The sequence below is a fragment of the Pinus tabuliformis genome, chromosome 2_1, assembly GCF_031772625.1.
Source record: "Pinus tabuliformis cultivar Carrire ecotype Pingquan chromosome 2_1, CPIR1, whole genome shotgun sequence".
NCBI lineage: Eukaryota > Viridiplantae > Streptophyta > Pinopsida > Pinales > Pinaceae > Pinus > Pinus tabuliformis.
Genome location: NC_142299.1, coordinates 769,591,641 through 769,616,782, shown reverse-complemented (window position 1 = coordinate 769,616,782; position 25,142 = coordinate 769,591,641).

Below are 25,142 nucleotides of genomic sequence, written 5' to 3'. Positions count from 1 at the left end.
CTTTTTGTTCAAATTTTTCTTTATCTATTACTGATGATGATCCAAGAACTGTGAAGGAAGCAGTAGATTGAGAGGATGGAAAACTCTGGAAAGAGGCCACGGCTGATGAAATCGCATCTTTGCACAAAAATGAGACTTGGGATCTGGTGGACTTGTCAGCTAGAAGGAAACCCATTGGCAGCAAATGGGTGTTCAAGTAGAAGACAAATGTAGAAGGAAAGGTGGAGAAATACAAAGCTTGCTTGGTAGCAAAAGGTCATTCCCGGGTGAAGGGAATTGATTTTGGTGATATTTTTCTCCTGTTGCCAAGGTAGCTTCTATTAGATTACTATTATCTGTTGTTGTTGCTTTTGATTTTGAGGTAGAATAGATGGATGTGAAGACAATATTTCTCCACGGAGATCTGGAAGAGGAGATCTACATGAAGCAACCTAAAGGCTTTGCGGTGAAGGGTAAGAAAGAACTGGTATGTAAGTTAAAGAAGTCTCTGTATGGGCTAAAACAGTCACTAAGGATGTTTTATCAGAAATTTGATACATTTATATGGGGACTTGGCTTCACTAGAAGAAAAGTAGATCACTGTGTGTATTTTAAGTTAATTGGTGACCATGTTATTTATCTAGTCTTATATGTGGATGAGATGTTGCTAGTTTGAAATGACAAAGAAATTATCCAGGATTTGAAGACCCAATTGTCCTCCAAATTTGACATTAAAGATCTTGGTGCTGCAAACTATATTTTGGGCATGGAAATTAAAAGAGATCGGGCAAAGAGGAAGCTCTAGTTAAACCAGAGGAAGTATGTCGAGGCAATATTACAGAGGTTTAATATGCAGGATAGTAAACTGGTGAAGGTTCCTATTCCTGTAGGTGTAAAGTTATTTGTTGAACAGTGTCCCAAGACACAAGAAGAGGAAGAGGACATGTCCCATGTTCCATATGCAAGTGCAGTAGGTAGCATGATGTATTCGATGGTCTGTACTAGACCAGAAATTGCACATGCAGTGGGAGTATTGACTAGTTTTATGTCAAAACCAGGGAAGGAGTATTCGACAACATTGAAGTGGGTTTTCATGTATTTACGTGGCACTAGTGATTATTGTTTGTGCTACCAAGAAAGATGAGGATTGGACAGAGTTTTGGATATCCATGGCTTTGTTGATGCATATTGGGCTGGAGATCTCTATTAGAGAAGATCTACAAGTGGGTATGTGTTTAACCTATTTGCAGGTGCAGTCAGTTGGATGAGTAAGTAACAATGTGTAGTGGCATTATCAACTACAGAGGTAGAATACATGGCACCCACTCATGCAAGAAAGGAAGCAATTTGGTTGCAGATATTGTGTTCAAGTATGGAGTTAATACAGGGAGCTATAAGGATAGACTGTGATAGCCAACGTGAAATTTTCTTGGCAAAGAACCCTTCTTATCATTCAAAGACAAAGCACATTGATGTTCAGTATCACTTTGTGAGGGATATGATAGAAGACAAAAAAGTCTTGCTAGTAAAGGTGGACACTTTGAAGAATACTGCAGATGCATTGACAAAATTTGTGAGCTTTGAGAAATTATCTTAGTGTAGAGAAACAATGGGCACTGCAAGGTTCGACAAATTACTAAGCTCCCTTGTGGCCACCTTTGGAAAGAAAACAACAAGTGGGAGAATGTTGGGTTGTGTTATATTCTTTCCACGGGGTTTGAGGGGGGTGGGTATCTCCCCTCTACAGGGTCTGGGGCAGTGTCCTGGGGAAATTTTTTTGGACCCTATATTAGGTGGGCCGACCTACCTATGGTTTTGTGCATGGTTTTCGCACATGGTTTTGGGCATGAAGGTTTTTGGGCCATGGTATTAGATGCTTCGGCATGTATAAATATGTATTGTAACATTGAAAGGAACATAATGAAAAATCAAACTGGTAGTCCCAGTTTTGGGATCCAGGGGAAAATATCTATGTATATGTGTTTTATGTGTTATGCTCTCGCATTGTTTATTTTCTATGTTCTAGAATTTGTATGCAGGTAATTAATGTATGAGGTTAAAACCTACAAGAACTTTGACATGGCATCCTCAAGTGTTGACACTTCAGTGAGTATCACTTTCCTCACTCCCCCATTGCGAAAACTAAATTCTGTGTTGATGCTTAAAGTTTCTCTACCTCTTGCATATCATCTTGCAAGTTCTTTGCCAGTTGTTCATTCTCTGTCATAAGGTACTTAACATTTAATCTTTTCACTCCTACATAGGCCAAGATGTTTTTGGAAAGGGTAGCTACATGCTTCCTGTTTTTTGACACTATCACCTTTTCTTTGATGAATACAGGTGATGCGTGATCATCCACAAAGTGCTTCCTCCATGCTTGTACAATCCTCTTCTGCAATGCATCAAATGATAGATTGTACACATCCATGATTGGATCATCATCAAGTAGAACAGTATCTCCTTGCTTGCTCGGGACAGGTTCTGACACTATAGGTGGTGGAGACTGAGAGATGACCCCTGGTGCTCTTGGCATAAGGTCAATTTATTCATTTTGTAGCTCTTTTTCTAATTCAATTTCTGTCACTTCAATCAGCTGCTCAATCTGCTGAGAAATCCCCTGATCATGCATTTGTTCACTCTCCTCCTCTACTATTGCATGTTCCAACTCTTTGACTTATATGGGCCCTATATCCTCCTTCATTGCGCCTTGCCTTTATTCTTCAACATGTTTTTTCTTCTCTTCCTATTCTTTCCTCCTTAGCTCTAGTTCTTCCCTTGGTTCTTGTTTTGCTTGCTGTGATCTCATTTATGCTACCTACAAGCTCTGTTTTTCTCTCTTCCTCTACTCTATTGTATGTATTCTCTACTTCTTTTTTATTCTGTTGGCAAAGATTCTACATGAACATTGAATACACTTTCACTCTGCATCTTTGTTCTCCCTATATTTTGTCAACAACTTCGCCTTTCCCTGGTCTTGTACTAAATTATTTCCTTCTGCTACTATTGTTGAACCTGCTACCATGTTATTGTTGACTCCTTTTCTATGAATAGTTGAGTGTTTGCATATATTGGAAAGTTAACTAGTGCTTACTCAAGTGCTTCCCCAGTACTACTTTCAGTCGTCCCTCTTAAAGAAGCTCTCTTTGGTGCCATGGTACAATGACTGCAGGAGAGAAGTTCTTCACGAGTGTGGTACCTATGGGACAAAAAGGACACTCATGACAAGTAAACATTAGCTCCTGCAAATCTAAATTCACATCATGATCAAGCATCAATCAAGGAATTTGATGAGAGGGATTACGTAATTTTTACTGACAGGGGTGACTGACTGACTGTGGTAATTATGCATTGTATAGTCCCAACAGTCAGTGTGGAAGCTTGATGACTGGAACTGCGGATTTGCGATTCAATCTGGGCTAGGGCTTGGGAGTGACTATGCATTGTGTGGTCTCAATGGCTAGGTGGAGAGATTGGCTCCTAGAACTGCGCAATGTGCAGTTGTAGCTAGGATAGTATGTGCTCCGCATAATTTGAGAAGCCAAGGAAGAGGTCTTGAGCTCCTATATTGCATAGTGCATGCAACGAATTGTGAGGTCCAAACAAGGGGAGCCCAAATCTACCCATGGGGAGTGTGAAAATCAAGCATATCTAAAGGATGATGTGATAATGTGTGCATATATGAGTAGGTGTTGATGCATTCATGTGAAACAAGTGTAACAATTGATTAACTGAAGGAAAACGAAGTGTGTGAAGAGAGTTTTCACAAAAATGATCGTTGGTGAAAAAACGGGAAAACTAATGCAACACTTGGGAAAGGAAATCTATAACATGAAAAAATACGTATACAAGATAAAACACGTTAAAACACCAGAATTCATGCAAATAAGCAAGTGAAACAACACTCATACAAGCTAAACATCAAAAAGCGACAAAAAAGCGACAAAAGACGATAAAAGCAAAACTCACCTGGAAAAGTGACGATGTTGGGTCCCTATAATACTAGTAATTACCCCATTACTATTGTAGTTGCATCCCTTATTAATTTGTGTCCCTATTATCCCCATATTGTTATTACTGTGCCCCATAGAATCCCTCTATTGTTATTTTTGTGGCTTTATATTATTATTGTTATGTCGGCTGGGTTATATTGTGACTCCTTAGACACTTATATATAGAAAGGAGGTTTTTTGATTTGAATCATCGAAGAATTGTTCATTTATGTAATGTAAAGGAGGTTTCCCCTCGAAGAGGCTGAATTCTAAGGAGTTGATCTATCTTTTCTATCTTTTCTTGAGCTGGTTTCATAACATTTGGTATCAGAGCTTTGGATTCTAGGGTTTCGCTGCTCCAAACAAGTCATCATGGAATTTTCGCTATAACTTTTTTCTGTGATGTTTCAGAAGTTGCAAAAAAAACCCATTTGAGAATAAACCGCGCTGAACCTCGAGTCTGAATTTCAGATTTTTCTCACTACATTTGCGGAGATATGATCTAAGGAAGTTGGTCTTTTTGTAGACTCCTGAATTACATTCCAAACAGGTGACCTGGGGAAAATAGTCATAACTTTCTCTCTGGGGATCAGATTGAAATTTCATAAGAAGGTACAGGAAGTGGACGGATTGTAGTTTCTCATATGAATTTTTCATATCCAAAGGTCGAAACAGTGACTCGTGGCACGTTGTACAAGTTCGCTCTACTGAACTAGTCTATAATCAAGTCACTGTGGGAGATTTTGCATAACTCTTCCTTGGAGAATCCAATTTGGGTCAGACTTGTGGCATTGGAAAGAGGACAAAGAGGGCTACTATAGGTCACAAATTTAGAACTAGATGATTGGAAAGTACAAAGATACATCAGAGGCAATATCGAGCTCCCACAAAGTGAAAAAAGTTGTGTAGATTTTCTTAAATTTTGCTTAAGCTTGGTTTGAAAATTTATTTTGAAGGAATTCAAAGGGCATAGTAGAGCATTATTATCAGTAACTGATGCCTCAAGGAAAGAAAATGCAACACCTTGTACGTACCATAATACTTTGGTGATAATTTATTATCCTTCTTAGCTTGCTTGAGGGATCGAAAAACACCTAGTAAGGAACCTGAAAGCTCTAGCATGACTCATGAAGAAGAGGAAGAAATGTTACATGATATATCAAAATTACAAGAACACGTGAAAAAAATGTCACTGTCACAAAAGCTAATAGAAGCTAAGATAAATGGCATGGAAGCTAAGATGGACAACTTGAAGATAGATTTGAACACAAATTTGAAGACAGACATGGCAGATTTGAAGACAGATTTGACAAATTTTCTACAGGAAATACTTACCAATGGTGAAAAGGTAGTAAAGGAAACTCATGATGCGAACAAAAGAAATTTTAATCATGATTTCTTAGACTCTAATGTGGGATCAAAAACCCACCATATTCCAAAAATTGATATGGGGAAGTTTGATGGCAAGGATCCCGCAACATGGATATTACAAATGGAGCAATTTTTCGATCTCAATAATGTGCAAAACACACAAAAGGTACATATGGCAACTTTATATTTGGAACCAAATCAGTTTGTATGGTATCAATGGCTTTGCTCTCGTAAACAATTTATCACTTGGGCAATTTTTACGGAAGAATTGATAGCACATTATGAGGATACAAAAAGAAACACTTTTTTTAGCTAATTGATAAGTCTCAAACACAAGGGTTCAATAATGGAGCACATTGAGGAGTTCCAAAAATTGAACATAAGGGTAAAAGATATTTCAGAGGAGCATAGGATTGATGTGTTCATAGGGCCTTTAAAGGATAATATCCAACATGATGTTCACCTTTGGGAACCTGATTCATTAGAGAAGGCATTCAGGTTAGCAAGAAAAATGGAAAGCAAAATTATGGCAACCAAGAAGCATACCACTATCAACTATAAAGATGGAAGTGTGGTTGCTCCTAGTCTTCCACAACCTATAAGGTTGAAACCACAACAATTGGAAGAAAAAAGAGCAAAAGGGCTTTGTTACAGTTGTGATAGAAAATACACTAAAGGTCATAAGTGTGCTGAGAAGAAATTATTCTACATAGATTGTGAATAGGAAGAAGAAAAGGAGCAAGAAAGGTCAAAAGAAGAGGATATACTCCAGGAACAAAGCCTAGATAAAGAAGAAATGAATCTGACCATATCTTGTAATGCATTGGTGGGAATTACCACTCCTCAAACCATCAATATAGAAGGACAAATCAAGAAGAAAAAGGTACTAGTTTTGATTGATTCAGGAAGTACCCACAATTTTATTCATTGTAAGGTAGCAAAAGAATTGAATTGCTTCTTATACCCAACACTAGAGTTTCAAGTAATTGTTGCAAATGGAGGAACAATAAATTGCTCTGGAAAGTGCCATAATATGAAGCTATCAATGGGAGAATATGTATTGACTATCCCAACGCTTTCCATTCTAATGGGAGGTGTTGATGTTGTACTAGGAGTACAATGGCTACAATCCTTGGGTACAATAGCTTTCAATTTTCAAGAACTTTTCATGAAATTTTCCGTGGAAGGAAAAGAAGTTGAATTAAGGGGTATTGCAGGGAAACCGGGAAAGATAATTAGCTCTAATGGTATGACAAAGCTTCTAAAAAGGGAACAAAGGGGTGTAATTGCACAATTATGTTCGCTAGATGTTTCCACATTGCAATCATCTATTTCTCCAGAACTCCAAAAAGTCTTGGACAATCATTCCAAGGTATTTGAGACTCCCAAAGGTCTCCCACCTATTCGTGATCATGATCATGCTATTCATTTGATTCCAGGAAGGGTTCCTCCAAACATCAGGCCGTACAGATATCCCTATGCCCAAAAGAGTGAAATTGAATGTATGGTTGCAGAAATGCTAGAGGTTGGTATAATTCAACCGAGTCAAATTTCTTTCTCTGCTCCAGTAGTATTAGTGCACAAGAAGGATGGATCATGGCGCATGTGTCCGGATTATAGGGAGCTCAACAAGCTCACTATTAAAGATAGGTTTCCCATTCCCGTCATTGATGAATTACTGGATGAATTGCATGGATCAATTTACTTCACCAAGTTGGATCTTCGTTCAGGATATCATCAAATCAGAATGAAGACTGAAGATATTCTAAAAACAACATTTAGAACTCATGAGGGTCATTATTAATTTTTGGTCATGCCTTTTGGCCTTACCAATGCACCTTCAACATTTCAAGGTTTGATGAATTCCATTTTCAAACCATTCCTTAGAAAATTTGTGTTATTATTTTTTGATGATATACTAATCTATAGCAAGTCTTGGAAGGATCATGTTGAACATGTTGACAGGGTGCTACAACTATTGGAGGAGAAACAATTATATGCAAAAAGATCCAAATGTTTCTTTGGAGTGCAAGAGGTGGAATATCTGCGTCATATTGTATCTCATGAAGGAGTTAAGGTAGACCCTAGCAAAATTAAAGCCATTAAGGAATAGAAAATCCCCACATCCATAAAGCATCTGCAAGGATTTCTCGGGTTGACAAGTTATTATCACAAGTTTGTTAAGAATTATGGGAGAATAGCAGCACCTCTAACAACATTATTGAAGAAAGAAGCATTTTCATGGACTCCAGAAGCAGCAAAGGCCTTCGAACATCTTAAAGAGGCAATGTGCCAAGCACCAGTCTTAGCTACACTGGACTTCACAAAAACCTTTATTGTGGAATGTGATGCTTCAGGAAATGGAATTGGTGGTATTTTGATGCAAGATGAAAGACCCATTGCTTTTGAAAGTCGTCCAATCAAGGGAAAGTTTTTACAAAAAGCTATTTATGAGAAGGAAATATTGGCAATACTCCATGCACTTAAGAAATAGCAACCCTACCTAATGGGAAGACACTTCAAGGTAAAAACGGATCATGATAGCCTTAAATACCTTTTAGAACAAAGATTATCCTCTAAAGAGCAACAAAAGTGTGTCACAAAGATGTTGGTTTATGACTTTGAAATCATCTACAAAAAAGGAAAGCAAAATGTGGTGGTAGATGCACTCTCAAGAAAGGATGAGGACGTGGAAGCATTGTGGTGCGCCATTTCTATTATCCAACCAGATTGGATAAACAGAGCAAGGGAGGAATGGAAGAATGACGAAGAAGTATGGGCACTTATTCGAAAGTTACAACAAGATTCCAGTACGTCTCATACATTTAGCTGGCAAAATGATTCTTTATGGTACAAAGATCGCTTATACCTCTGTAAGAATTCCCAACTAAAACAAAAGATTCTTATGGAATTGCACACTTATCCCTTAGGAGGGCACTCAGGATTTTTAAAAACTTACCACAGGGTTAAGAAGGAATTATTTTGGGATGGCCTTAAATCAGATATTCAAAAATTTGTGGCGGAATGTTTAGTTTTCCAACAAAATAAAGTTGAAACAATTAAGACACCGGGTCTATTACAACCTCTATCCATTCCAAGCCAACATTGGGAGGAGGTTTCAATGGATTTTATCACAGGTTTACCCAAGTCTGAGGGAAAGAGTGTCATCATGGTGGTAGTTGACAGACTTACCAAGTATGCACATTTTTGTGCATTATCACATCCATTTAAAGCCAGTACAGTTTCTACTGAATTTATGGAAATAATTCAAAACCTACATGGAAACCCAAATATTATTATAAGTGACAAAGATCCCATTTTCACTGTACATTTTTGCACAGAATTATTTTCTTGTCTTGGTACTCAGTTAGCTCATAACTCATCTTATTATCCTCAATCTGATGAGTAAACTGAGATAGTAAACAAATGTTTGGAAGGATATCTTCGTTGCTTTGTATCTGATAAATAAACACAATGGGTCAAATGGTTGCCTCTGGTTGAATGGTGGTATAACACTTCCTTCCATACAACAACAAAGATGACCCCATTTTTGGCACTTTATGGATATCAGCCACCATCCATCACATCATATCTAAGAGAAAATCCTAAGGTTCAAGCAGTGGAAGATCACATCGAACATCAACAACAAGTCCTCCAACTCTTAAAGGATAACCTCATGTTGGCACAAAATAGAATGACACAACAGGCAGATCAACATCGAAGCAAAAGAAGTTTTGATGTAGGTGATTGGGTATTCCTACAGCTACAACCATATAAGCAAATGTCCCTCAAGCAAGCTAAGAAGGATAATAAATTATCACCAAAGTATTATGGTCCCTACAAGGTGTTGCAAAATATTGGTACTATGGAATACAAATTGGAGCTTCCTGCAGCTTTTCGATTGCTCCCAGTTCAAACAATATTGCCAGAACTTAACGAGGAAGGAAAAATTATTTTGGAACTGGAAGCAGTCACAGAAACAAGAACTTGACGGCTACGAAATCGATCAATTTCAGAGTATCTTATCAAGTGGAAGAACTTATCCGTCGAGGATTCCACATGGGAGAATTTTATACAGAAGCATCCAAAACTACTCAAGTGTTGAGGAAAACACTTTTTTTGAAGGAGAGGGGCATGTTGGGTCCCTATAATACTAGTAATTACCCCATTACTATTGTAGTTGCATCCCTTATTAATATTGTTGTGCCCCTATTATCCCCATATTGTTATTATTGTGCCCCATAGAATCCCTCTATTGTTATATTTGTGGCTTTATATTATTATTGTTAGGTCGGTTGGGTTATATTGTGACTCCTTAGACTCCTATATATATAAAGGAGGTTTTGTCATTTGAATCATCGAAGAATTGTTCATTTATGTAATGTAAAGGAGGTTGCCCCCTCGAAGAGGCTGAATTCTAAGGCGTTGATCTATATTTTCTATCTTTTCTTGAGTTGGTTTCATAACAGACGACAATGGTATGAAGGCTCCTTGATCTCCTCAGAAATTCTACAGCTTGATGATTGATTGTAAAAATGAGCTCTAGAGGTGTCCATTACAGAATTTATGATGCACAATCCTGAGAACAAGTACAAAAGCGACACTTGGCAGAAACTTCTAAGGATAGAATTGTGCCACTTTCGGGAACCTAATAAAGGATCCCTACTTCCTAGGGATGATTATTTCCATTTAGGTTTCTTTCTTCTATAGGGGGAAACATTCCATGAATTTCCCAGAAATTTTACAAATTTTTGGAAAGGATTGCGAAACTCTTTGGCTCATGCATTGTGCAGCTTCTGAGCACAATGGGTTCTACACAATTTCTGGGCTGAGTGGCTTTGGGGTGTGTATTTCTGTATGGAAAGCCCGAAACTATCGAGATACCAAGTCAAGAGATCAACTTGTGGGTTAGAAAAAGAGATAAGTGAGAAAACACAAGCTAATATTGAAAGAACAAATCTCAGTTGAAGCAGAAGTACCTGGATTAGTGTGAGATGAGGTTTAAAAGGGAGGCTCCAAAACAAAATGTTGGGATGGGGAACCCCAAGTCCAATTTTGTCTAAGTTTTAGATTTTGTATTATTGTAAAGTCTCCTCAACTTGAGGAGTGGAGTGCGCATAATGCTAAGAGTCAAAAGGGGTTGTTAGGAAGGTCAAAGCCCTTTATTTTGTAAATGGATTGGTTGTTTTGATGATACAATGAACTCGTCCCATGATTTATGGAGCATGGTAATGTAATGTAAAAGATATAAAAGGCAGTCATCTAGCAGTCATTAGGATAGACATCTTAGTTGATGGATGGGATTTTGAGTATATTTTGTCTATAGTTCTATATTCTAGTTAAGGGGAAGTCTCGTGCAACTGAGTGCATAGAGACCTTGCTAAGTCTGAAGCTGAGTGTGTGGGCCCCTGTAGTTGTGTCTACAGGGTCGAAAGAAGTGTATGTACTAAATATCTGAAGTAATGAAGCATATTTGAAGCAAACCAGGATCTAGGATCTGAAGTAATAAAGTATATTTGAAGCAATCCATGATCTAGGATCTGAAGTAATAAAGCATATTTGAAGCAATCCAGGATCCCTAAAGTTGAAAGCTTTGTCGATCTAGGATACAAATATAGGAGTCCAATAGATCCTGTCACAGTTAGCAAGCCTGCATATGGACTTGCAAGATCTGAAGAAGGGAAAGGAGGTTCAGTCAAGACTATGCCCTGAAGTTTTGTGCATAAAGTGCAAGGTTGTAAGCCACTATAAGGATCAGTGCCCTATGTACTGAGATTATATAGTTGTTGGAGGTCCCAACCCACTGAAACCAGAGTCTCCTGTTGGAACAAACATTGATTCAAGCATCTATTGTGTTATAGACATTTTTGTGCCTTACAGCTATAAGCATGAAATATCCATAAACCAAGCGATCTTAAGTCCCTAAAGATGTTGTTCCAGCTCCTAAAGAAACAAGGTCAACAAATTACAGCTTCTCCCAGAAGTTCTCCACCAGAAACTGCTCAAAACTAGTCAAATCAGGATCAATTCAGATGCTCCACTAGCTGGCTGCATTGCAAAGCACCCAAATACACTGGCTAGGTGCGTTGCAACACACTTGAATGCACTACCAGGGTGCGTTGAGTGGGAAATGACAAGTGGCAGAGTCATTCAACGAGGTGGAGAGACAATGGAAGCTTCCAGAATCTTCTCCAATGACACTTGCCTCACTAAATTCGACCAGTGATGAGTAAGAGGCTCTCTGTCTCCAAGTGGAAGCAAGAACTGACAGAGAGAAGCCACTAATCAACTCATGGGATGACTCATCCTCTTTGCATACATCTATATATGGATCCCTCACCAAGAGATCCAGGGGGGCTGGAATTTTGTACATTGCAGAGAATTGCTGTTGGTTTTGTGATTGACATCAGAGTATTGGGTGATTTATGCTTTGTTGGAGGTGAAGAAGGGATTCTATGCTAGGAGGCTGATGCTGGATCAGGACTCATCGGTTGTAACTCCTCCTGGATCTTCTTGTTTTATTAATAAAACTACTTGAGTTTCTCCTACATGCTTGTATATCAGATGTGTGTTATATTTGTATGTTTAGCTTAAATCTGATCCTAAGCTTTTTATGAACATAAATCTATGTCTTTGTGTAGTTTCTCTCTTTTGTGAACTTGCAGGAACTTGGTGACGCTGGGCAAGTGAGGGAGCAGATCGGTGGAAGCTGACAAAGAGAGGATAGATTGGATCGAACAACTAGCGCAAGACACAGGTCAGTTCATCTTAATCATCTTTGTTTATAGTTCATAAAGAAGAATACAAGAGTAGTTTTCCTTGTTTGTTTCTGAGGTCACTGTCACAACCCTGTGGGATAGGGTCGTTCTGAATGGACACTTTTCCCCAAAACAAAATGGCGACTCCGCTGAGGATCGTATCTAGTTAGTTTATTTGTGTTTCTATTGTTGTTCATCTCATAAACTTAGGAGTGGCGAATCGAACTGCATTTGCCATTTACAAATGCAAAGTAGACATCTGCTACTCAAGTCCATTCACTGGGCCTGTTTATGATCTGAACACTTGACTCACAAATGATCTGATTACCCTTTGTGATAGCTCTCAAACCTCTTGTAAATCAACCCTCTGATTGTGCACATTTGATTGCTTTTTATCCGGCCAAAAACCATAGATTAAACTGCAAACCGTGACCCAGAACCCAGAGAAAATTCTCGTTTCTGCTTCAGCGCAGGCTCTCTAAAGAGACTTTGCATTTCAGCGCAGTTCCCGAGAGGGCTACGTGCGTTGCAATTCAGTTTCTTTGTGTAGCAGGTGCGTTGATCAGCCTAGCCCTGCCTAGCTGAGGTTCTTTGCTCACTTTTTCTAGTTTTGCCTCTGATTTTTGCAGCCTATGATCAGTGTGTTTGTCTGTCTGAAAGCCCCTTTTCTTTGCCTTAATTCCGCCTCAGTTGTATAAAAGAAACTGTATTTTTTTTTGTGTATTTGTTACGTCATTTATAGTTTCCCATTGCAAAAGTAAACTGGTCATACTGTCGCCCTTAGGTCTAGATCTGTCGTAAGTGTCGTTTTGATCTTAGGAGAAAGTTTATTTGCTGTTGACAGTCGATTACGCTTTTACTTTTGCCTTTGGTTTGAATTTGTGAATTTCTAGTGTCGAAACAAGTGTTTACTTCAAAATCATAAAGTGTCGTAATCGTCTCTACCTTTTGATTTCGAAAAGAAGCTTGTTTGTGTTTTTCACTTGAAATCGAATTCAAATTTGTACAACAACTTTCTTTTTAGGCATCAATATTAAGAAAGTGAAAAACAAATACATGCACAAGTGCATTTGCATATTGACAGTTTGTATGGCTTGATTTAGGAAAAGTGCATTTACAGTGTGCTCTTTGCTCTTTGAGAAAAGATTGTGTCTTTCTTTTCCCCTTGTAGCTAGGATTTTCATTGCTGAAAAGAGAAAAGCTTGCTTATCATCTTTAGATTGCATTTTAGGAATTACATCTACATCTCGTGGTGATCCCAAAAGGCAAACTTCTAAGAAAGATCAACCTAAAATAAATTCAATGAACTTAACAACGCTTTGTAACTTAACGCACAACATCTAGAGGTCTAGGCTAGAGACGTATTCTGGCGTCGTAAAGCCTGGTAACTGTTGTCCTCACTGTTGGTTGGGTGATTCCTCCACTTTGAGACGATAAGTGCCAGTACGGACTTGTGCTCCCACGTACCGTCGAGTATATATTGGGAGACCCCTATAGGCATAAAACCTTTATCCATAGGAAGCCGTGTCGGCCGCCCTACTGATCGCAATGCACTGAACACAGCATTCGGGAAGATTGACCGCCCGTACCCTAAAAAGTATTCTGCGGTTTTGCGATTGGTTTGGCACTCCCTCTACCTAGACCTCCAGAGCAGTCCCTTTCGTTCCTTTTCAGACTCCTTAACGGAAAAGGTCCATCTGAGCACTTGTCACTTCAGGCTCATTAAAAATCGAAGGAGACTAGAGTCATCTTTTGTTTTTTCTCGACTCTTTAAAACTGAAAAAGAAAAGTTGTGTCAAAGCGTGTTAAAATTTATTTTAAACGGAATATTCATACCCTTTTCCTGCGTTGATCTTTAGGTTGAGAAAATGGAGCCTACCAACCAAGGAATTCCCCTTGGTGGAAATCCTAGTCCCTTCTCCTCTTGGGGAGATGTTGGTGCGCCCCATATGGCCACATTGTCGCTTCCAGGACTGACAATTGGCTTGCCAGTTTGGCTCTTCTCAACCAATGTCGTTCAGAACACCACTATTCCTGAACAATCGAATCAGCAATTATACGAGTCCAGAGTTACCCACCAGCCTTCTACTTCTTCTAATTCTTCTTCTCTTCCTTCCTCTTCGCTTGACAGGACTGGTAAAGCTAAAAACCAGGTTCCTAAGGAGAAGAAAGAAAAGAAGAAGAAAGAGAAAAAGAAGAAGGAGCCAAAGGCGAATAAGGGAAAACGAGTGTCATCTAATGAAAATCCACACACAGCACCGACCAGGCCTAAATCGCCATGTGTCATTTGTAGAGGAGACCACTTTCACAGAGATTGTCCTTGCATCCCCTGGATACTAAGGGACTGGTCTCCTCGTTTGCACAATCTGGTGTCATCAACCTCTGGAGATCATGTTGAAAGCACACCGTCAACTAGTGAAAGTGAAGCCCCAGGACAAAAAGGGAAAGCTAGATTTCCCTGTAGACTGTGCGAAGGTGACCATGCCCTCCACCGTTGTCCCTTCTTAGATGAGGCTAAAAGAGTTTTGGATGATCGTCCGGTTTCACCGTTACGACTTCCTCCTGGATATAAAAAACTCTTGCCGAGTCCGTCACTAGTTGAGAACCCAGCTGGCCCGCTCAGGTGGTCGGCTGAAGCGCCTATCATTGAGGATAAACCAGCTGAATCCATACCAGACGAAAGTCAAAAGGTCGAGGCGGCAGTTGACCCGGTTTTGCCTTCAGAGGTTTTATCTTCGAATGATACGGTCACTGAAGAGGATAAGGATGACACCGTCCAAATTCTCTTCATCAACACAGACTCCGACGAACATGGGGGAAATCTACCCATTCCTTTACCATAGGAAGGAAGTTCGTCAGAGCCATACCCAGCCGTTTACTCGGTCCCACCTCCAAGCAACCTAGTTGTATCCTTCGACTGGAATCAACTAGGCAGATCCCGTTTGCCAGCAAGCATACCATTCCGAATTATCATTCAAATATATAGAATGGTCATGGCTGGTACCATCATTGATGAGGGGGCTTCTGTGAGTATCCTTTCCTCTATTGCTTGGAAAGCGCTTGGTTCGCCATCGCTGTTTCCTGAAATGAGAAATCTGACAGGCTTTGATAAAGGAACCAGTCGACCTTTAGGGATCCTTCCCAATGTGCCCATAACATTGAGAGGGAAGACAGTTCAAATGAACGTAATGGTCGTTCAAGGACACTTGGATTATAACCTACTCCTTGGACGAGACTATATTTATTGCATGGGAGCCATCGTCTCCTCACTCTTTAGAGTAATGTGTTTTCCGCACGAAGGAAGAGTGGTCAAGCTCATGGACCAGCTTTCATTTCCCGGATCACGCATAGCAAATAGTCATATACCATCCCTAAATGGTCTCTTCACGCAAGACATGTCTCAAGTCCCAGTCCGTCCTCCCGATGAGCGTGAGTAACTCGGAGGGATATGACTGAAACCCAGGGGGCATGCGTCCTGGTCTGCTTCGGCAGGAAAACTTCGGGTATAGAGTAGGTTTCCGCGGGAGAATATGACTAGTTTGTACCCCGTCCGTGATTGGAAGAGGGGTTATTCTAGAATAAGATTCTCTTGTCAAAGTTATGTGAGTTGGCGGAGCTAGGTCACTCGCCTTTGTTTATCTCGATAGACATCGCCAAAGAAGTGTTTTATTTGCTGTGTGAATAGAACAATCTTTGGGTAACCTGTAAGAGGTAGGCCTCTCCTGATAGAACAAATGTTTTGTCTGCAAATTGAGGGGTAACCTTGAAACCATATTTTATACCTGGGGGCATGCAAACCTTTTGGAGTGCAAGCAAAGAGCAGTTATTTATCTGTTTTTTGGATTAGTCGTTTCCTAACTTGCATAAAGAAAGGATGTGGGGCAAAAATCTAAAAGTTTCCAATTTTATATGAGACATTCTTATCATATGACTGGATTAATCGAGCAGTTTTAGCACATAGTTCAATCTCGTTAAAAAATAAACATAAGACATGAGCAAGTGTTTCCACCCGCGTTTAATCTCATTGAAAAATGAACTATCCTCCAGTAAATAACCACCGTGAATGAAGATTTCAGCCATTAAAGCCTTGGTCGTGTTTGCACCATCACCTCCACTTTTCCATTGGCCGATCATTCACCTCCATTTGATTGTTTACCCGTTTTGAGGAACAGCTGCGAAGAGTGATTTCACTAGCCATCCTTGTGACACTGCCGTGATTGGAAAATTCCAAACCTTACCTGGAATCAGCTGCTACCCTGTTTATCACTCGTTCCTCAAAAGACGAGTCTCCTTTAAGCTCTTTTAATCTGACTCGTAAAATATGAAAAGATTGCCGAGTTTTGGCCTTCCAGCTCGTTAAAGCGACAGGAAGAGCTATCCCTCCTCTAGATTTTAATCTTTTTGGACCTGAGGGATTATTGCACAAAAAGATCGAGCGCTTGTTTTGTTCGGCTCATTAAAACTATCGAAAATTCATCCCTTCTGTATTATTTTATACTTTTTCGGACTTAAGGGATTAGATGACAAAAAAGGAATTTCGGAGTTACCTTTACGTACCTTTTCAGACTCTCTAAAAATGAAAAGGACCGAGTTATCTTTGTCGTTAAACTCGTTAAAAAGATTAATAGCGACAAACTTGTCTTTAGACGAGAACGAGTTTCACTATCGCTAGGCTCGTTAAAACATAGCGATGGGTTTGCCCGAAGGGCAAATTATAGAACAAGCATATGTTATCCTCCTCAAGCTTGACAAAAATAAAGAGGTACTGGTCAGAAATGACTGGGGAAAAATTGGGAAGTAAACTCAAAGAAACTTTATTGGTAGCAAGTCGCTCTTGAACATGACACTTCCACTCCGTGCTTGAGTTGGGTTGGGTTGTTTCATTCACCGGTCACATCACCATGGTCACACCATACCATCCACATTTGGGGTAAATGCTACCGATCCATCACATAAGTGTCGCCGACATGTTCAAGAGAAGTCATCCAGAGAAGTCACCCGTGTTCCATCCACTACCATACATTATACTTCATTCCTTCATGACCGCCATCCTGAACCATATATCATCAGATCGTTTTCACCTCCATCAAAATCATTTGCTCCGTTCCGTGTCATTGATGTGGGATTCATTAAGGCCCTCCTTTGATGGATCGCTTCTTGTTGACATCAGCTCATTATCCAAGAAGTTGATCTAGGAACACCCCATTCAGTACTTTGAAGCTTGCATGCCTTAATGGCAAGTTTCTCACTTCCGGCGACAGGTATACATCAATGACCTTCGACCGAAAGATTTTGCGTGGTGTTCGACGCCAAGTCCTTTATTCACACCACGTGAATTGTACTGCAGTACCTTGAGGGTCATTATCATTATCGGTGATTCCTCTCGCGCTTGTTAACAGTTTACATCATTGACTGGTAATCAAGCGATGTCTTTCCATGTTCGACTTCAAAACATTTCTCACATGGATCGACTTGTACTTAGAGTGAAGATCGGACGAGATTGAAGACCTCGGATCTAGTTTCATCCATCCGGGATGCGATATATATTCAGGAAAAATAAAGACATGGAAATGTACAGCATTGCAGCACAGATAATCATCCTACCAAAAGGATGATGACTTCACCAGAATCATCAGTCTACCATCAGACGATTGTCTGTCCTATGTACATGAAAATGAATTTATAAAGCTGAGCATGGGAATGCCCGCCTCAGCTAGATCATGAAAACAGTATGAAAATAATGTATTGTATTGTATCTCATTACAGGTCTCCTCTCCAGCATTAGAAGAACTTCGGATCCTCCTAATAAAGCATTTCACCCGATAAACGGCCTCATACTTTAGGGGGCAACTGTTATAGACATTTTTGTGCCTTACAGCTATAAGCATGAAATGTCCATAAACCAAGGGATCCTAAGTCCCTAAAGATGTTGTTCCAGCTCCTAAAGAAACAAGGTCAACAAATTACAGCTTCTCCCAGAAGTTCTCCACCAGAAACTGCTCAAAACTAGTCAAATCAGGATCAATTCAGATGCTCCACTAGCTGGCTGCGTTGCAAAGCACCCAAATACACTGGCTAGGTGCGTTGCAATGCACTTGAATGCACTACCAGGGTGCGTTGAGCGGGAAATGACAAGTGGCAGAGTCATTCAACGAGGTGGAGAGACAATGGAAGCTTCCAGAATCTTCTCCAATGAAACTTGCCTCACTGAATTCGACCAGTGATGAGTAAGAGGCTCTCAGTCTCCAAGTGGAAGCAAGAACTGACAGAGAGAAGCCACTAATCAACTCATGGGATGACTCATCCTCTTTGCATACATCTATATATGGATCCCTCACCAAGAGATCCAGGGGGGCTGGAATTTTGTACATTGCAGAGAATTGTTGTTGGTTTTGTGATTGACATCAGAGTATTGGGTGATTTATGCTTTGTTGGAGGTGAAGAAGGGATTCTATGCTGGGAGGCTGATGCTGGATCAGGACTCATCGGTTGTAACTCCTCCTAGATCTTCTTGTTTTATTAATAAAACTACTTGAGTTTCTCCTACATGCTTGTATATCATATGTGTGTTATATTTGTATGTTTAGCTTAAATCTGATCCTAAGCTTTTTATGAACATAAATCTATGTCTTTGTGTAGTTTCTCTCTTCTGTGAACTTGCAGGAACTTGGTGACACTGGGCAAGTGAGGGAGCAAATTGGTGGAAGCTGACAAAGAGAGGATAGATTGGATCGAACAACTAGCGCAAGACACAGGTCGGTTCATCTTAATCATCTTTGTTTATAGTTCATAAAGAAGAATACAAGAGTAGTTTTCCTTGTTTGTTTCTGAGGTCACTGTCACAACCCTGTGGGATAGGGTTGTTCTGAATGGACACTTTTCCCGAAAACATATTGTAGTATCTTCCAAGTACCAGGAATGCATACGATAGAAAATTCTTATCTATTACAAAAGTTTGTACAGTCACCAAAGAAACTCTTCTGGAAATTTTGTAAATCAGTTGGCCATGATGAAAGATATTACCAAAGCTATGATTTGATGATAGACAAAACCTCGATGTATAGGTTGCAGGATCAAACCATCACAAAAAATGATCAAGGCTCACCTATAACTCACAGAGGATTCCAAGGATGTGGAAGGGGATGAGGAGGAGGCATTGGAAGAGGTCAGGGCCAAATCATCTGCTACAACTATGGAGAACCAGGACATGTTGCGTGCAACTGTCAGAATCCAACTCATCCCTCTTGTCAATACTATAAGAAATTTGATCATAATATAGAAGAGTGTCATGTATTAATAGCAAAGATGCAGGAAAAGAAGAACCAACAAGTGACGTAGAACATTTAGGTGATGACATTCAAGTTGCGCGAAGACAATCGTAGTGTTAATATAGTAACACAAAGTGGTATATCCACTGGTGAAGACAATGTAGAAGGTAAATTAGATACATGGGTTCGCATGGCTAGTGAAAAGAATGTTGGATTTGAATTACATAAATAAAAGGAGATGTTTATGGAGGCAAGGAAAATTTTTATGGATCCAGGTGCTTCTACATCTAAAACTCAAAAACCAATAGTGCCATAAAGAGAGAAATTTGAATAAAGTACTGCGATGGAGAACTCTAATCCAACAGTGCTGAAATTTTTTCTATAGACATGCATGAAGTTGTTGAGGGATCAAAAGGTAGTTGAAGGAATACAAGAATTGATAGATACTTGTGCTAGTAAATACAAGCCGATACCGGAACAATGCGTAGTAAATAAGGTGAACCGAAGTAAGAAGAGGACTGGTAGGGAAATTTGGTTGATAGCAAAAATTAACGATCTTGATATGGACCAGATAATTCTAGACTTAGGACCTGATGCTATTGTACTGCCAAAGAAGACTTGGGAACATATGGCAAAACCTACATTGCAGTGGCCACCAATCCAACTATGCATGGCAAACTAACAGAAGATAATTTTGATGGGTCGCCTACATGGAGTGACTAGAGATATTGAAGGAGTCAGTGTGCTCACATATTTTGAAGTTATTGAAATAGTTGATGGGAGTAATCCATACCTAGCATTACTCAGTATTTATTAGGATTTGACATGAATGCTATTATTAATTTGAAGAAGAGAGACATGGCATTTGAAAAGAATGGCCTTAGGGTGGTTGTTCCATTTGACCCAGCTGAAGGTGCAAATTACACAAAGCCATTCTGTGATGGAAATGATGATGAAGACATTGATCACATATATAATCTCATTATGGTGAGATGAAGACTGGATTAATCCCACTGCAGAGGGACGTATCAGTTTGGAAAAGGATAGTTCATTCCAATCAGACTCTGATGAAGAATTAGAAAATTGGCAGAATCGGTTGCATGAGGTCTCTACACTACGATGCAATAGGCTTACAAAATCTCTGTGATTTATATTGACTAAGGTGCATAAATTACCTTATTATGATGGACTAGACAATGTCAATACTTTCCTTAACCATTTTGAAAGAGACATACCAGAGGAGCATAGGTTCCAGTCTCTAGATTTGGCTTTAAGAGCTACTCATGCAAGATGGTAGGGCACCCATAACGATAATATTTTTTACTGGAAGGAATATCGTAGACTTATGAGATTAATATTTGGGTCTACAACAACATGGCTCAGTGAAAAGTACATAGGAAAGCATGACCCGCATGAACATCTAGCTCGATGGACTAAGGCTTGGGGTGAGGTACCTCAACTAGAGTGGGTGCATATCTTTATTGATACCTTAGATGTTATACCAACAAATGGGTATTTGGAGATGGAGCTGCGACATGGGACTTTTTATTGGAATTAAATGAAGGAGATTTTTCTACTTACAATCATCTTTGAAGATGGGTTCAAATGCATTGATGGGGCACTTCAAGTGATTAAGGAATTGATCTTGCAAACACCAATAGAACCTATAACTTGGATGCAACCTGATTGGAGTGGGTAGTTACAACATACGTTGGAATGCTACAATGTTACTGTGGAGGAAAGTGATGAGGATCCCTAAAATATCAACATTCCTTACTATGAAGGATTGCACAAAGTTGCAGGACATGATGCAAATATCCTCGATATATCACAGTCAGTAAACACAAAACAAATAAATTTTGGCTTAGAAGTAGAACCAAAGTTCGTGCACATTTGCGACTATTGGGATGAAGACATAGTCAACAAGGTTTTTGAATTACTGCATGAATATCAGGACTTATTTCCAAAAAAATTCTTTGAATTGAAGGGAATAGTAGGTGATTTAGGTATGATGAAGATCAATTTAAAACTAGACAAGAAGCTGATTAAGCAACGCCCATATCAACTTAACCCCAAGTTCAAGGAAAAGGTAAGAGAAGAGTTGGATAAGATGCTTGTGGCAGGTATAAATGAGCCAGTGGAAGAGTCGTAATGCGTCAGTGCGTTGGTGGTCAAGGAAAAGAAAACATAGGGTGATATAAGGATCTATGTAGATCTATGGAAGTTAAATGATGCATGCATGCATGACCCCTTTCCTATGCCTCTTACATATGAGTCTCTAGAAAATGTTGGTGGATAAGAGGCCTATTCATTCATGGATGGATTTTTAGGATATCCCTAAATTAAGATTGCGTAGAGGATGGAAGCAAGACTACCTTCGCTACAGAATGGGGGTCTTTCAAAAATATAGTTATGCTTTTTGGATTAAAAATGCCCCTGCAATATTTTCAAGGGTGGTAGTTGCAACATTCAAGGAATTTATTCACAAGTTTCTAGAGGTCTACTTCAACGATTGGACAGTCTTTGGGCTAGTTAAGAAACATGTTTCTAGTCTATGCCTAACGTTGGATATGTGCAGGAAGTATCAGATTTCCTTGAAGTTGAAGAAATGTATTTTGTATGTATGTTATGGAATATTGTTGGGAAATATCGTATGCAAACAAAGATTGATGGTAGACTTTGTCAAGATTATTGTAATTATCAATTTGTATCTACCCAGGAATGTAAAAAACCTATGCACAACTTTGGCTGATACAGGGTATTATAGGAAGTTTATAAAGGCATACGCATAGATCACTGCATCAATGGAGAAATTATTGAAGAAGGTTGCTACATTTTTCTAGGGTCATGACTACTAGAAGAGCTTGGATGTTCTTAAGGAGAAGATGGTTACTACGCCAATCTTAGTATTCCCGAATTGGATTAAAGAGTTTCAAGTGCACATGGATGCATCTTGTATAGCATTGGGAGTTGTTTTAACTCAACCAGGTGAAGGCGATATTGACCATCCGATTTCCTTTGCAAGTAGGAAACTATCTAAGGCATAGAAAAACTATTAAACCACAGAACAAGAAGGATTAGTCATGGTCTACGCAATGACCTGATAGGCAATGTATGGTGTTACGTACCTGTTTGAGGACAATCTCAGAGTCTCCGAAGACTTGAAGATACTTGATGTTCAGCCCGATTGCTTTGTATAGGCCTTGCACCAAGGCCTCATATTCCGTTGTATTGTTTGTGCAATCGAATTCAAGTCTGCACATAAGCATGATCTTATTTCCTTCTGGACTAATCAGAACACATCCTGCTCCTGCTCCTTCGTTAGATTTAGAGCCATCAAAATATAATTTCCAAAACAAAGATGTATTTACAGGTTTATCTAAAAAATTAACACACTTTGAATTATCAGTTTGGGAAAAATTTTCGACTTGGGGCAAAAATGAATTTTCTAAGTAAGGTGATGTATGAGCATTGAAATTACCAAGGAAAGAATCTACTGAGTAATTGCCTATGATACTGTTGTTGTACGCTATTGCTTCGTTTTCTCCCTCCAATTCCGTTACTATGTACTTCTGGTGTAACTCTCGTTCAATCTTTATTTGATTCGATTTACCATTGTAGGGTACCCACATGTGCGACCAGTCAGTTGAGAACTATCCATGGAGTTTTTCGAACCAATCCCTGCTAAGAATCAAGCCATAGAATTCTGGGATATCAGCTACTAGAATGTCAATAACCTGACATACCTTCGGGTTAGACGACAATCTTATGGTCACTTGATTAAGTTCACCAATCACTTCGACTTGAGATCGATTAAGCTGAACTATGCGCACTGCGGATTTTTGTGGTTGAACATTCAACTTGGCACATATTGATATGGGTAAAATATTCGTTGAAGCACCAGAATCTACCAAACAATTGTGCACATTTTTATTGAAAATATCATAAGTGAGAAGAAAAGGGGGAGTGTGAGACCTTGATCTTCCTCCAATCAAGGCGATGTCACTTGGATCAACCTTATTGATCGTGTTGGTTGGAGGTCTTCCCATGTTGTGGGAAGCTACAACTGTAGGCAAATATGTAGTAGGCATGACATGTAATTCTTTCATCATTATCTTCTGTTGATGTTTCAATTTGCTCAATTCATAAAGAGTGATATTAGCCCTGGTCTTTTTCATGTCATCAATAATATTGTATTCCATTTCATCCGACACTATCAGTGTTCTTGATGGAGGTGTTTGATCTGATTGGACTGGGCTAGATTGAGTCGCTTTAGCGGTCGTTTTCTTTGTTGCAACTTTATCTTTTGCTGTAGGGCTTGTGCCCTTCTGCTTAGGGGTAGTTTGGGGAGGATCAAGTTGATTTTTGCTTCGTGTGCTAACCGGAAATGCTTCTTGATCTTCTTCTTGTGGGAGGATGAAATCCCACATTCCTTGTAGTTCCACAACTTCTTCGTCATCGGTCTGCCCTTCAGTGGTACTCTCTTCTTCTTCCTCTTCTTTGGATTCGACATTTGAGATAGCGTTGGGTGGTTTCACATCCATTGAAGGGCCTCTTTTAAAAGCTCTGTAGGGCTTTTTTGAAGAAGTTTCTGCTACTTGTTTTTTTATGTCAATCATCTCATTGGACATGGTTTTTAACACATTTTGTAATCCTTCCAAATCGAAAGGGTCTTTTGTTTGTTTCTTCTTGGAGTCTTCCTTGAAGGTGACTTTCTTAGATTTGCGTTCCTCTATCGCAAATCTCTTTTCCAGGGCTACTATGCGTTTCTCTAGCGCTAGCGCTTCTGTCAGGTTTTCAACTAAGGTTGTTTTATTTGCCCTATCCACGAAGATTGCTAAGTTTGATGGTAAGGCCGTAATATACCATTCACATCGCACTTCTTCGCTGGGTTGGGAAGCAGTGGGAATTTTGTTGAGGATTTTATTGAACCGTAAATTGAAATCTTTGATGGGTTCTCTAGCCTCGGCTTTAAGATTGGATAGGTCGTTGATTAACGTTGTTGTTGATCTATCATCACCAAACTTGTTAAGGAATTGACTTTGAAAAATGTCCCAACTTGTGATAGACCCGGAGGGTAATGAAAAGTACCATGACCCGGCTGTTCCTTGCATTGTATAGGGAAAAAGCTGGACAACAGCATCCTCGTTGGTAACTCCGTTGAGATTGATAGAAAGCATGAAATTATTAATGTGCTCTTCAGCTAGCATGCCTGCTTCTGGATTGAATTTGGGTAGCCATTTCTCAGGATGGGCCGGTATTTGGCTCAGGGGTGGAGGCATTAAAACTGCCCCAGGATTGTTCCATGGAGACTGGGCCATCGTTGAGCTGCTAGTAAATGAAAGTGCAGAGGATGCTCCCTGAGGCTGGGAAGATGAAGATATTATGATCTTAGATGATTGAAGAAGAGGGGTTGTGGAAGATGGATGAGTGGTTTGGAATGAAGATGTGGGTGGCTGACTTCGCGGTGAGGGATTTGAAATGGACGATGTAGATGAAAGAGTCTCACTGTCAGACTCTTGTGGTGTTTTCCTTGCTCATTTTCTGGTGGGGAGAGGGAATTCAGTTAGCTGGATGCCAAATTTTTCACTCTTTAATCTGGTCAGGGGATGAGCAGGATTGTACTGCGAAGTCACGCTGCTTTGAGATTTATCAGACCTCTGTGTAAAAATAGAAAATCCCTGGAGTTTGTGAATCAGAGTTTGAACTTCAGGGGGTTCAATGGTAGATTCGTCTGAAATATTAGGGTATGTAGCAGCGGTTAATACTCGAGCGAC